Source organism: Stegodyphus dumicola, chromosome 1, assembly GCF_044657685.1.
Source record: "Stegodyphus dumicola isolate Sdum_Otavi_A_Nest chromosome 1, ASM4465768v1".
NCBI lineage: Eukaryota > Metazoa > Arthropoda > Arachnida > Araneae > Eresidae > Stegodyphus > Stegodyphus dumicola.
This window is the reverse complement of record NC_140768.1, coordinates 101,123,567-101,135,576: the sequence shown is the minus strand read 5'-3', so window position 1 is coordinate 101,135,576 and position 12,010 is coordinate 101,123,567. Positions and strand designations below refer to the sequence as shown.

General features: G+C 31.6%; 1 protein-coding gene across 1 annotated transcript in view; it reads right to left on the bottom strand.

The window, feature by feature from the left end:
* Window positions 1-294: 294 nt before the first annotated feature.
* LOC118201121 (protein RER1-like) overlaps window positions 295-12,010 on the bottom strand; it is a 68,818-nt gene continuing 57,102 nt past the window's right edge. Inside the window, exon 7 of the mRNA XM_085818325.1 lies at window positions 295-12,010. This exon is cut by the window's right edge and continues 16,322 nt beyond it. The gene's annotated coding sequence lies outside the window, so the exon portion shown is untranslated.

Below are 12,010 nucleotides of genomic sequence, written 5' to 3'. Positions count from 1 at the left end.
ATTACTGATTTCTTCCCCCATTGTTATAAAGATCTCTAGCAAGACAAAAAAATATTTTCTTATTTATTACTAAGATGTGAGATCTCCCTCCTAAGGGAGGGAGGTGAAGTTTAAAAATTTGTTTTATTCATTTTGTTAACTGGAATCATTGATGATTAAAATGATTCTTATTTGTACTGTCTGCTTCAGATATTTTATGTAGCAAATCATTTGAATCAGTTTATTCATCAAACACACATATGCTTTGAAAATTGTTTTTAACACAAAAAATATATTAACTCAATATATAGGATATATGGGCAAAAACAATTTTATTAAATATGATGTGGGGAAACAAGTCTGTAAAAAATGACTTCTAATAGTGCTGACAATTTGAGATTATGCATAGATATATTACAGTAAACTTTCCGGAAACAGATACATGTAGATCCAAGCTTTCATTGAAAGTTTCATTGAATTAACATGATTGACTACACAATTCTAGACAGTTCCGTTTATATAAAAAACAAAATTTTTATCAAAAATACTTTTAGAAAAATTCTCCAGTATTCAGAAAGAAAAATATGCAAACCCATTAACTAAACTTTTTATTTCTAAACAAACTAACGTTAAAGTACTAGAGCAGAAATATTTTCCTTACATTAAAATAAATGATTTAAACAAAAGAACTGCAAACCAAAAAGGGGGGAAAAAGAAATATTACACAATATTTATATTCAGATAAAAATTTATGATAGAATATGAATAACAAAATTTTTAGATAATTAGTGTTCAAAAATTAAAGGGACTAAAAAAAATAGAATTACATTTTTAATGCATCCTTCCCATTGAAAAATTAAAGAACAGGATCATGTGTGTTTAGAAAATAAATCCGAATTTAGATATTCGCAAAAAATAGAAAACATATTGTTAATAAAAGCATACAAAAATTAAACAAATATAATCTGATTTCAAAATCAAGTATAAAAGAAATACTGCTTTAATAAGCAGTATTTCTTTTATACTTGCTTTCTTTTATAAATATGCTTTTAATAAGAAATCTATCTGGAACAGAAATGAGCAATGAAAAAGTTACGGAACTGAGTTTAATTTCTGGAGCAAATAATATATATATATAACATAATGGCATGAATATATCTTCAGTAAAGTAATTTCATAAACATTCTTTGTGGATACCTTCAACATACCAAATCATACATGCAGAACCATTTATATATAATACCTCCCCCTTTTCAGAAATGCAAAATTATATTATTGTATTCAACACAATATGATATTTTCCTTTGCAAAATATTTAACTGAATCATACAGAAAGGACTGCATATTAAGATCTGCTGATGTAAAACATTATCTTTATAAGAATAACAGATAGGTAAGTACACAATATCATTATTTTTTTACAAACAAAATCATTTTTAACTTGGATAAATATTATTTTTCAAAGATAATGTATAAGTGTTAATGAAATTATCTAATCTTTAAATAGCTGACACTGACTTCTTTTCAGAAACAAAATAAAAAATAATCAAATATTTAAAGATGAAATGAGTGAAAGATGTACTCGTATTTTTCAAACAATTATCCACATTTTCATTTGGATGGAATTTTCACATTAAAATTTACATTAAAGATGGTAACAAATATACAAACTTTATTAAGTGTTATGGTACTTTCTGATTATCTCCACCCCTTGAAAAGTATTCAAGAAAAAACATGGTAATGGGTCTGTTTGAATAAGACCAGCTACAACTCAACTCTGTATAAGTTTTATGTTTTTAAAATAAGTTCTATCGTTTCTGTAAGAATAACTGCTTCTAAAATTTTTGGAAATATCTGCAATTAAAAGTGTTTTTTCATATTAAATCCATAGTTATTTTCGAATCCTTTAAAATATTGGCGTCCGTGGAACAGGACTATGGATAATTTAAAACGGGAAAGAACACAATTACGGCGATATTTCACAACTTCTTTGAAAGAAGTGGACACTGTTCTAAAAGATGAAGCAGTAAGTAAGATTGATTTGATATCTGTATTTAATATATTTAATGATAAAGCTGACAGATTGTTTCAGTTAGATGAAAACGTTAAAGTAAAATGGCTAGAAATGGAAAATTTTAATGAAGATGAATTTTCTAATGATATGGATTTAACGGAAAGCTATCGAAATCAGTGGGTTGCTATGAAAACAAAAGTGGATTTAATGTTATCAACCACTGAAAGAAAGGGCGATATTTCCAATGTAGTAAATGAAACCAAGCGAAATTTCTGTCTTCCTAAGTTAGAATTGAAACGTTTTGATGGTAATATTAAAAACTGGCTTGGATTCTGGGGACAATTTAAAAAGATTCATGATGATGATAGCATTGATGCAGATGATAAATTTCAGTATCTTTTACAAGCAACTGAAGAAGGTTCATCGGCTAGAGATTTAGTTGCAAGTTTTCCACCATTTGGCGAAAACTATTACAATGCTATAGAACAGTTGAAATCTCTTTTTGCTAAAGATGAACTATTAATTCAAATTTATGTTCGTGAACTTTTAAATCTAGTTTTAACGCAAGCGAAAAGTGGCGAAAATTTTACTTTGCGGATTCTTTAAGATAAATTGAAGACTCAGCTGCGAGCATTAGAGACTTTAGGGGTAACGTCTGAAAAATATGAAGCAATGTTATATCCTTTAGTAGAATCAGCTCTGCCAGAAGTTCTTATCAAGGAGTGGGAACGCACATACAACCGTGTAGAAAATAAAGACAAGATGAACATGTTAGGAAATTTATTAGAATTTCTTCGTCTGGAAGTCGAAAGTGAAGAGCGGTTACAGCTTGCTCGATCAGGGTTTGCGAATGATCAATTTGAAAAATTGAAAACGAAAGAAAATATTCCCACTGCAGCTTGTATTGTATCTAATGAAAAGCAAAGAGCTGAGAAAAATGGCAAGCATTGTATATTTTGTAATAAGCCGTTTCATAATACCTCAGAATGTTTTAAGGCTGCCGAGATGTCATTGGGGGCGAAAAGGGAAACATTGAAGAAAATGGGAGCTTGGTTCGTCTGTTTGAAACCAGGACACAATTCTAAGATCTGCAAAGCTTATTTAAAGTGTATTATATGCAAGAAAAAACACCATAGCATTATGTGTCCAAATATAAATCAATCAAAACAAGACAAACAATCTGAATCGGATGCACAGGTTCTTTTGTCACCAAAAAAATCTCCAACGTTATTGTTAACTGTATTGGTGAAAATCATCAATGGTGACAAGTCCGGAATCGTTCGTGGATTATTTGATACTGGTGCTCAGAGATCTTTCATACGAAAAGATATTGCGGAGAAACTAGGATTGAAACCTGTAGATCAAGAAATGATGAGTCATGGACTTTTTGGGGGCAGTGAAACTAAACAAGAGTCCCATAATGTCTACAATATTACATTACAAAGCTTGTGTTCAAATTTCAAGTACACTATTTCAGTTTTGGACGAAAAGAAGATATGTGGTGCGATTCCACGCGTAGAGGATCCTGATATTTATCCAATTTTGAAAAGGAAAAATATACGCTTAAGTGATACAGGAGAATATGTGCCTGAAATAGGTTTATTAATAGGAGCTGATTATCTTGGCGCATTATTGACTGGGAGAATTGAGCCCATTGATAATAATTTGGTAGCTATTACAACAAAACTTGGATGGACGCTTCAAGGTAAACAAAGAAACTACTCAAAATCTTTGGAGAGTATTGTATATGCTAATAATTTGGATTTGACGGAATTATGGAGCCTAGATGTCATCGGTATAAGATGTCCTGCAGAAGTAAAGTCAAAGCAGGTAACCGATGAAGAAACGGTAGATTTTTTTCGTAAAACTATTAAAAGAAACGAAGACAAAAGATATGAAGTATGTTTGCCATGGAAAAGTGGACGTCCAGAATTAGAAACGAATAAGGAATTAGCCACTAAACGGTTAATGTCAACTACCAAAAATCTCATACGATCTGGACATTTAAGAGAATACGATGATGTGTTTAAGGAGTGGGTTCGGGATGGAATTATTGAAATTGTAGACAAAGACGAGAAAAAGGGCACTATTTACCACACCATCCTGTGATAAAAACTGGTGTAACAACAACAAAAATTCGTCCGGTTTTTGATGCGTCGACTACAGATTCCAAAGGAAATTCCTTGAATAATTGTTTAGAAAAGGGGCCAAATTTATTAGAATTGGTACCCAAATTGATAATGCAGTTCCGGAAAAAAGATATTGGCATAACGTCAGACATCAAAAAAGCATTTTTACAAATCAGTTTGAATCCAGAGGATAGGGAGTATTTTAAATGTCTGTGGTGGAAGGATTTATCAAGACGAGAAGAAATAATCACTCTCCGACATTGTAGAGTGGTATTTGGTGCTTCTCCTAGTCCATTTTTACTAGAAGCAACTATAGCTTACCATCTAGAGACAGCTTCGGATGAAAGGAAGCACACATCTTGTCAACTCAAAGAATCTTTTTATGTGGACAACTGTATTACGAGTTTAGTAACTAAAGAAGAGGCAGAAAAATTTATTTCTGAAGCTAAGGAGCTGATGTCTGCAGCACAATTCGAACTACGAGGCTGGGTTACTTCTGAAAAAATTGTAGAAGAGACACATGACAAATTCATTTCAATTCTAGGTCTCTCTTGGGACACTGAAACCGATGAACTTTTTTGCGGCAGTATGGTTGAAATTCCAGAAAAAAGGATTACTAAAAGAGTTGTGTTATCGGCTGCCCAAAGATTATTTGACCCTATTGGGATAACATGTCCCGTTTCATTGATACCAAAAGTATTGCTTCAAAACATTTGGAAAAGGAAAATTAATTGGGACGACGTACTTCCAATAGATATATCAAATAGATTTTTAGCCTGGGTCAAGAAACTATCTTTACTGAAAGAATGTAAGATTCCACGGAGACTCGTCTCAGGTCCATTTGAAGACTGCCGAATAAGTCTACATTGTTTTTGTGATGCCAGTGAAGTTTCCTATGCTGCTTGTATTTTCTTACGTTCTGAATTTAATGAGAAGATTTCTGTCAAGTTAGTAACGAGTAAGTCAAGAGTGGCACCTACCAAAGAGATTACAATTCCTAGATTAGAACTTTTGGGAGCTTTGATCTTATCAAGATTATATGGTCAAGTCGTAGACGGACTGGAATTGAAAGACAATACAGTGTATTTTTGGACTGATTCAACTGTTGCTTTAACTTGGATCAAAAGAGAGAGTTCTTGGAATACGTTTGTAGGAAACAGAGTCACAGAAATAAGAAAGAATAGAAATCCGAATGACTGGCATTTTGTGCCAGGGCATATGAACCCAGCAGATTTTCCTTCAAGAGGTTGTGATGCTAAGAATTTATTGAAAAGCGAATGGTGGGAAGGCCCAGAATGGTTATGGAAGTCACAAGAATTTTGGCCATTAAGTGAAAAACAAGTCATTGATGAAAATTTGGTTAGATCGGAAGAGAGAAAAATGATAATCAGTAATGTGGAGCATGGATTAGTTAACTTCACTGACAATTTACTTTATTTCTCGAAATATACGAAGATTCTTAGAATGCTTGCCTGGATACTTCGTTTCATTAAAAACTGCCAACGAAAAGAAAAACTTAAGAAAACTGAGTTGACTTATGAAGAAGTTCAATCAGCAGAACACTGTTTGCTAAAATTAATTCAGCACGAAAGTTTTGCCGGAAGGAAAATGAAAATCTTGAAGAACATGCAAACATTCACAGACGAAAATAATATTGTTCGACTCAGAACAAAGCTTCTCTTGGGAGATGAAGAGGAAAATTTCAAGTGCCCCATATTGTTGCCCGGAAGCCATGAGATTATTCATCGACTAGTAAGGCAAAAGCATTGTGAACTACAACATGCAGGACTTCGAACTCTGATTGCCAATTTAAGAGAAGATTACTGGATTATTTCGATCAATAGATTAGCGAAACAAGTTAGGTCTAGTTGTATTTCATGTAAAAGATTCAAAGCCAAACCTACAGAACCACCTTTTGCATCTCTTCCTAAGAACAGAATAAAGACTGCTGCAGTTTTTTAAGTTTCAGGAACTGATCTCGCAGGCCCTTTGTATTTGCGTTCTAGCGAAAAGACATGGGTTGTACTTTTTACCTGTGCCATTTATAGGGCTGTCCATCTTGAATTAGTCAATTCCCTGTCTATACAAGTTTTTATTATGGCTTTAAGAAGATTCTTTGCTCGAAGAGGTAGAGTAAATATAATCTACACTGACAACGGTACGAACTTCATTGGTTCAAACAATGCTCTAAGAAATTTAGATCGGGAGAAGATCATGTCGTTTTCTATCAAGAACATAAAATGGAATTTTAACCCTCCAACAGCCGCCTGGTGGGGAGGATGGTGGGAGCGCATGGTTAGAATGTTGAAAGAGATGCTAAGAAGAATTTTTGGAAGGAAAAGTCTTGACTATGAAGAGTTGGAAACTATTCTATGTGACTACGAAGCTACAATAAATTCAAGACCACTTACATATATTGAAGACAATTCTGAAGGTCTGAAGCCATTAACTCCCACTTGTTTCTTACAAAGTATTCCTAGCAGTGAAACAACTGATTTAGACGAAATTGACAGTAAAAGTTTAAATATAAGATTGCGTTTTGTGCAAAAATTAAGGCAGGATTTAAGAATGAGATTTCGGAATGAGTATTTAGCCATGTTGATTCATAAAGGTAAGAGTCGGGAAGAATCTTTAAGAGTTGGAGAGGTCGTTCGTTTAGAAACTGATGGCAAGCGTATCAACTGGCCTTTAGGAATCGTCATTGAAGTCTTTTCTGGAGCAGATGGTCACTCAAGAGTTGCCAGAGTGAGAACAGCTGATGGAGAGACGTTGTCATTCCAAAGACTTTATCCGTTAGAAATCAACAGTTCGGAAAAGTTACCATTCGTTGCCCAAGATGCTCGAAGGGATGAAAGTGCCTCTATGCCCTGCAGCTAATGATTCAGATTCCAGCGAAGATGATGATTCCTCACCCAAAGTCCAAGATTTTGTTACTAGAGCTGGTCGACGTGTTAAAATTCCCAATAGACTTCATTTATGACTTTTGTTGCAATTTATAGGTATCCTACAAATTGCAAGGTGGGAGGTTGTTCGAGTAAGATCAGCTACAACTCAACTCTGTTTAAGTTTTATGTTTTTAAAATAAGTTCTATCGTTTCTGTAAGAATAACTGCTTCTAAAATTTTTGGAAATATCTGCAATTAAAGTGTTTTTTCATATTAAATCCATAGTTATTTTCGAATCCTTTAAAAGATTCCTTTAAAAGATCCTTTAAAAGATGGTAACAAATATACAAACTTTATTAAGTGTTATGGTACTTTCTGATTATCTCCACCCCTTGAAAAGTAATTCAAGAAAAAACATGGTAATGGGTCATTATGTCGTGACAGCCAAAATAGTCAATCCATGATGTCACCAAAATATATTTATGTGAAAACTCAAGTATACAAGGGCCAGTGGCGTAGCTAGGGTGGGGCAAAGGAGGACATCTGTCCCCGGGCGCAGCATCTAAGGGGGCGCCAAAATGATGGTACGAAATTTTAGAATGAAGTGTTTTCCATTCGTGGCACACAGCAAGGGGCGCAAAATCTTCAGTTGTCCCTGGGCGCTGAAATCCCTAGCTACGCCTCTGACAAGGAAGGGCATCAAGCTGACAAGTGCCAGTCCATTAGTACTTGCATCTGCTGAATCATAATGGGATTGTCAAGTTTGCTGGCTGATGAAAAAAAAGTGTTGAATTTATTCAGAAATTTTTCCTAACAGTAGAAAATGCAAAAATTTGCACTCCATGAAGTTGTACTTTGTAATCAATTTAATTCTATGGATCCAAATTTGTGCATGACATTAAATTAGTGCATCTCTGAATTTTTAAGTGAAAATAGAAGCATATGCAATGCCAAGTTTCTGCTACTCTCTGATGTTTTTTCAAACTAAAACAGATCACAGTGTATATGAAAAAAAAAAAAGTGAAAAAAAAAGGGTAAGTGTTTTATAACAAATGATTTTAACTGCTGAACTGTAACTGTGTGTTTATGTAAATTGATTGCTATTTTATGTAATTCTTAGTGTACTGTGTCTTTTGAAAATGGCTGTTGTCTTTTGCATTTAGCTAGGTGAAAAATTAGTCATTAATGACTGGATACTTTTTGGAAGGGGACTGCATATAATCAGAAAGTACTACATTTACTTCTAAATTGTACCATTAGATAGAAGTCTAATGGATAAAATGAAATTCTACATCATTTTCTGTGAAATTTTCACTGTGATTACATTGGTTTACAAAACTAGTTTATACAAGGAATTAAAGTTTGATCATTTTTCAGAAAAAAATGTGCATATTAATTATAATTAGGATAAGTAAAACCATCAGATCATGCATCAAAACTATAGCATGCTAATATCTTAAGTCTTTTATGATTAATGAATACACAGTTTCATTTAAATATAATGATAAATATCAAGAATTGAAAATCCATACATATTTATATAAACAGCACCTGTCCTTTAATTTCAGAATTTTATGACAATGCATCCAAAAAGTAACTAATATGCTAATGGCTACATACTGTAATATTTTGTTATTTAACAAATAACTATATTTATTACTGAAGTGGCAACGCCATATTTGTATGATGTAACCGTTGTTCAGCAACATAAGAAATTGTTTTAAAATGATAATTCTGAAGTTTTACCAGCTAGGAGATGCATGAAAAATTTGTAACTAAAAGACTGTATTCAAATTATCTCCATAAACTAAAAAGGTGCTACTTTGGTAGACGGTTGCACGGATTTTGGCCAGCGATACGCCTTATGGTAAACCCATTTCTGTACAAGTTATTTATGGTAACGGATACTTTGTAGTCATTTTATTTAAAAACATTTTTTAAATAATGCGTTTTATTATGCATAAATTCTGTGTTTTAAATATTATTTATGGCTTCTAAATATTAAAAATCAAAATTTAATTTTGCGTTTTTATTTGATGTAAAAATTTATTGTTTATGATATTTTATATAATTTTATGTTGTGGATGATGTCAATGACGTCACCTTGCTTTAAAAGTAATTGGTTTTAATATCTATAAATTTAATCTAATGTTTTAAATATTATTTAAGGCTGTTAAATATTAAAATACAATTTAATTTTGCCTTTTTTTTTAAATGATTTTATTATGAATGATTATTTAAATAATTTTAATTATATGCGTGATGTAATCAGCTCCCTGATTTGTTACAGAATATTTATGCATTAACAAGCTGTAATCAGCTCCCTGATTAATTACTGAATATTTGTGCATTACCGCGCCATTTTAAAATTTTATTAATCATCTCTTTGAATTCCTTAGATTTCACAGGGAACGGATATGTCCCTTTCAAAGATTAATGTTGTTATTGGTAAGTACCAAGAATTATTGGTATCGGAATCAAAAAAATTGTCCTTTGAGACCTTATTTTGGCCAACCTGGCTTTCTTAATCAAAGATTTATTTATAAATTGTTACAAGGGTCCGAGGAAATTTATTTAAAATTTTTAGAGGAAACTTCGCTAATTGCTTCTTCAATAAAGTGCGAGAAATGTGGATCACAGATGAAGATCGTTAAAAGAACCGATTCTGAAGACTGCTGTATATGGTATTGTGGTTCACGGTGGAAGAAATAACAGCTGTAACGGTAAAAAAAGTATTAGACATTCCTCCTTTGTTTCCGACAGTAAACTTCTAACTGCTGTTATTTTAGCTCTAGTGTACGAAGCGTTCTTTTTCACTTATTTTAAAGTATTTGAATTTAAGTAATATTTTAATTCTTTTAAACGTTGGTATGATAGTTTTTAATTCGATATTCAGCTTAAGTAATATTTTAATCCAATTAAACGTTGGGGCAATGTTTTTATAACGGTGTTTTTATTCTATTTCATTGCTATATGAAAGTAATAATTTAACCTTACTTTAGTATTTTATATTCGTAGTAAATGTATTTATTTACATTTGCCTGCCATCTTAAAAAACAACGCTTTCAACAAAAAAATTAATCCATTTTTTTAGAGTTTCGAATACTTTACTATGGGCAAAATACGTAAAAACAGCTGTTTTTCAAGATGGCTGACGATTGTTAAAATCGCGCCAAAAATCCGTGCAACCGGTCTACCAAAGTAGCACCATAACGGATACTAAAAATTTTATGCGTAAATTATAATTGATATTTGTGGTAAAAAGGTATTTAAAATTATTATTGGTGAAAATGTGCTTTAGCCCACTGCTTGGTGATTTTTTGAAAATCGGCAGTAAAATCTCAGAATGCGTTGCATACACAAAGTTGGGAAGGCGGAGCGACCATGGACCTTATCGACAAGAAAGAATAGGGACGATCTGGTTTACTTTAACACTGAAACCTATGGCGTTTGTATCACATAACTCTTTTTAATTATTAAATGTGATACGCTGTATAGTGATGAGACTATGAAAGCCACAGATTTTTCCAAATAGGATTTAATATATCTCATTAAAGCACCTTTTACTGCATTTCGCGCATTTTTTTCACGCGTAGTTCTTGTACAAACATCTTTACTTTGGTAAAACGGTAAACAACTCTAAGCACAAAATTTATGAACTTAATTTCGCGTAAAAATAAAGTAAAATTAAATAAGATTGATAGTACGTGATTCTTCGAAATAAATAAGGTAAAATTAAACAAGATCTGATAATTTTTTTTTTTAAATTTAATGAACATTTTCAAGCAGTGATTTTCAAAACTATAATAACATTACAAAACGATTATTTATTTGATTATATCATCATTAAATTATTAACATTAAAGTGGATTATTTATTTTAGTAATTTATAAAATTAGGAGCATAAAATTTTCTGAATGTAATGAAGGAAAAAAAAAAAAAAAAAGATAAAATAAAATTTGGAAGCACTCAGATTTTATATTACGTCCAAAAGGAACCTTTTTTTTTTTTTTTTTTTTTTTTTTTAAAGTTTTGTGTGATACCTATATTTATTGAATATCATGTTCTTCACCCGTAAACCACATACATTTGAAAACAGCATATCTTTAGAATTTCTGCACTGGAGATAAAACTGTTATTTTCCGTACAGTGCTTGCTCGCTCTGAACTCGTTGAGTTTGTTAATCAAAAATTCGTTAAAGTTTTACAAAATATGAAATAGATTAAAACAAATTCGAAATTCGGCCGTCCAGATGCCCATGTTCGGGTGGAGGATTACATTATTCAAAATTTGATGGCTCTAGATACTGTCGTTTTTGTCACAGTGCAAGAAACATACATGTATTCATGCAGATTCTTCATTATTTAATTTCTTTAAATATAATATAGGGCGATAATATTTGGTAACAACAAGTTGCAAGGAGATACGGACATTTATAGTAAAACAGCGCAAAATACCGCTTCGAAACTAACAGCCTTTCTAGGCTGCCGCCCCTTTGGGCTAATAAATTAAATTAATAGTAAATAAAAAAAATCTTATGCAGAACTAAAAATAAATTTAAAAAAAATAATCACTATAAAATACAAGCAAAATTAATTATTACGGTTAAATACAATTTTAATATTAGAATTAAATGTATAAAAATTAAGGAGTCAAAAGTGTTTATCACTATGATGTATTATGAAATATAATTGAAATAAAATTCCTTTATAGAAATTGTGCTATAATATTCATTTCTAATTTCAAAAAAGCAGCACAATTTAGAATTTTAAACGAAACTTTCAGAAATTCGTTTTTAAATATTTTAGTATTTTTTACTTATTTACACCAATAAAAAGCATAAAAATTGCAAGAGAAAATTGCTTGTTTGAAATTTTCTATTAGTTCAGATTTAAAATATTATTTTGTAAAAGAAGTAGTTACAAATTTCCTTACAGCATAGGAAACGCTAAAAAAATATCCAGCCCTGAAAGCTTGCAATAGCTTTATAATTATTTGGAACG